The sequence below is a fragment of the Ictidomys tridecemlineatus genome, chromosome 1 (genome assembly GCF_052094955.1).
Source record: "Ictidomys tridecemlineatus isolate mIctTri1 chromosome 1, mIctTri1.hap1, whole genome shotgun sequence".
NCBI classification, from domain to species: domain Eukaryota; kingdom Metazoa; phylum Chordata; class Mammalia; order Rodentia; family Sciuridae; genus Ictidomys; species Ictidomys tridecemlineatus.
The window spans coordinates 211,793,963-211,797,307 of record NC_135477.1 but is presented as its reverse complement, the minus strand read 5'-3'; positions in this window follow the sequence as shown (position 1 = coordinate 211,797,307).

The window sequence follows — 3,345 nt, the reverse complement described above, 5'->3', positions numbered from 1 at the left end:
TAGAACCCACAGACGCTTACACGTTTCTCTTCTTTTAATTGGCCCTTCTTACATAAGGGATGGGAGTAAGGGGCTATGAATCACTTGGAAATGACGAACAATGGCCTCAGGCAGAGAAAGAGGTATGGCAAATGTGCAATTTTTCCAAACCTAAAATATTTGCTTTCAGTGCATTATGGGTTATAATTACAGGGTGTTAACCTCTTGGAAGTCTCATGCCTACTCAGCACTCCACTTGATGATCACTTTTAAAAGAAATAAAATATTACAGCTTTATTGTGATATAATGTGCATATTCACACAGTTGTGCTGCTATCACCACTGTCTCCTTTCAGAATATTTTCAGACCCCAATAAGGAGCTCTGTCTTCATCAGCTGTCACTTTCCATTCCCTTCCTCCTCCAGCCCCTGGAAACTACACATCTACTTTTCGTTTCTATGGATTTGCCAATTCTGTACATTTCATATGGATGGAATTACATTATGTGGTCCTTTGTGACTGAATTACTTCACTTAGCATGTGTTCAAGGTTCATCCATGTTGTGGCATGCACCAGCACTGCATTGCTTTTTATTGCCAAATAATATTCCATTGTGTGGACATACCATATTTGTTTTCCATTCATCAGCTAATGGAAATGAGTTGTTTCCATTCTTTGGATGTTATGAATAATATTGCAATGAATGTTGGTGTATGAGATTTTGTGTGGATATATTTCCATCTCTTTTAGGTTTGTATTTAGGAGTGGAATTACTTTATCATGTGGCAACTCTGTTTAGCTGTTTGAGAAACTGCTAGACTATTTTTCAAAATGGCTACACCATTTTGCCTTTCTATCAACAGGATGTGAAAGTTCCAATTTCTCCACATCCCCTCTCACACTTATTCATTTTGATTATAGTTATCAAGCGGCTATGAAGTAGCATCTTATTATAGTTTTAATTTTTTAAACTTGTACTATGAATAAAAATTTATGCCTTCCCCTCTCTTCTCCCTTCTATGTGAGGAAATTAGAAAGAGGATCCTCAGCAGAAGCCAATCATGCTCACACCCTGATCTCAGATCTCCCTGCCTCCACAATGGTGAGAAATACAGGTTCCCTGTTTTTGTTATACCATCTTTGGAATTCTTGACATAGCAGCTCACACTAATTAAGGCACTATGGAAAATACACATAACATAAAATTTATTATTTACATTTTTAAATGTTCAACTTGGTAGTATTAACTACATTCACAGTGTTGTACAACCATCACCATTCTCTACTCTCAGTACTTCCATAATTCTAAATAGAAGCTTTGTACCCATTCTAACCACTCTCCTTTCCCCACTAATTGTGGTTTTGACTTGTGTTTTGTAAATGGCTAACCATGCATCTTTTCATGTACTTGTTGACCACTTAAAAATCTTCTTTGGAGATATGTCCATTAACATTCTTTGACCATTTTAAAATTGGATCATTTGTCCTTTTATTGTTGAGTTATAAGACCTCTTTTTTTTTTTTCTCAGTACCAGGAATTGGTCCCAGGTGCTCTACCACTAAGCTATATCCTCAGACCTTTGTATTTTATTTTCAGACAGGTTCTATGTTGCCCAGGCTGGCCTCAAACTTGCAGTCCTCCTTGCCTCAGCCTCCCTAAATTGCTGGGATTACAGGCATGCACCACCAATTTTAAGAAATACTTATATACTCTGGATCATATTTGTGATGTTTTCTCTGACTCCATGGCTTCCCTTTCTTGGTGAGGAAAGCATCTGTTTATATTGATGAAGTTCCATTTACCTATTTTTCTTTTGTTGTTTGTGCTTTTGGTGTCATATCTGAGACATCATTGCTTAATCCAAGATAAAAAAAATTTACACCCTTCTTTTTTTGGTTGTTGTTGTTACTTATTTTTTCTACATTTTTATCGGTGTATTATTGTTGTACATAATAATGAAATTTTTGTTACATAATCATACATGCACACAATATAACAATATAATTTGGCCAATATCATTCCTCAGCACTTCCCCATTTCCTCCCCTCCTCTTACCCACTAGTCCCTTTCTCTACTCTTCTCCCTTTGATGAGATCCCTGCCACCACCCCCTTTTTTTCCTTTTTCTTCACTAGCTTCTGTGTATGAGAGAAAACATATGACCCTCGACCTTTTGAGTTGGCTTATTTTTTCCATTCATTTTCTTGCAAACAACATTAATTTCATTTTTCTTTATGATGAATAAAACTCCATCCATTGTGTATATAGACACCCCATTTTCTTTATCTTTTCATTCATTGTTGGACACCTAGGCTGATTCCATGGTTTGGCTATTGTGAAATGTGCTTCTGTAAACAATGTATCACTGTAGCAAGATGACTTTAATTGTTCAGGATAAATACTACAAAGTATTATAGCAGGGTCATATGGTGTTTTGTATCTAGTTTTTTGAGGAACCTCCATATTGATTTCCCTAGTAGTTATACTAATTTGCAATTCCAACGGTGTACAAGTGTTCCTTTTTCTCTACATCTTCTCCAGTATTTATTATTATTTATATTCTTGATAAGTGCCATTCTGACTGATACGAGATGAGATCTCAGTGTAGTTTTGGTTTGCATTTCCCTAGTTGCTAATAATATTGTACATTTTTTCATATATTTTTTTGCCATTTGTATTTCTTCTTTTGATAAGTATCTGTTTAGTTCATTCATGCATTTTTAAATTGTGTGATTTGTGTTTTTGGTGTTCAGTGTTTTGAGCTCTTTATATATTCTGGATATTAATCCTCTGTCAGAAGAATAGCTAACAAAGATTTTCTTCCATTCTCTGGGTTCTCTCTTCACATTCCTAATTGTTTCCTTTGCTGTGCAGAAGCTTCTTAATTTGGTGCCATCCCATTTATTGACTCTTGGCATTATGTTCTGAGCTTTAAGTGTCCTATTGAGAAAGTCATGGCGTGTGCCTATATGCTAGAATATTGACCCTACATTTTCTTCTAGGATCTGTATAGTTTTGGGTCTAAATCCTAGATCTTCTATCCATTTTGAGTTGATTTTTGTACAGGGTGAGAGATAAGGATCTAGGTTTCATTCTTCTGCATGTGGATAACCAGTTTCCCCAGCACCCTTTATTAAAAAGGGTGTTTTTTCTCCAGTGTATGTTTTTGGTATCTTTTTCAAGGATCACATGACTGTGGATGTTTGTGTCTGTTTCTGTGTCTTCTATTCTGTACCATTGTTCTATGTGTCTGTTTTTATGCCAGTATTATGCAATTTTTGTCACCATAGCGCTATAGTACAATTTGAAGTCAGATATTGTGATGCTTCCAGATTGCTCTTTTGGCTTAGGATCACTTTGGCTAT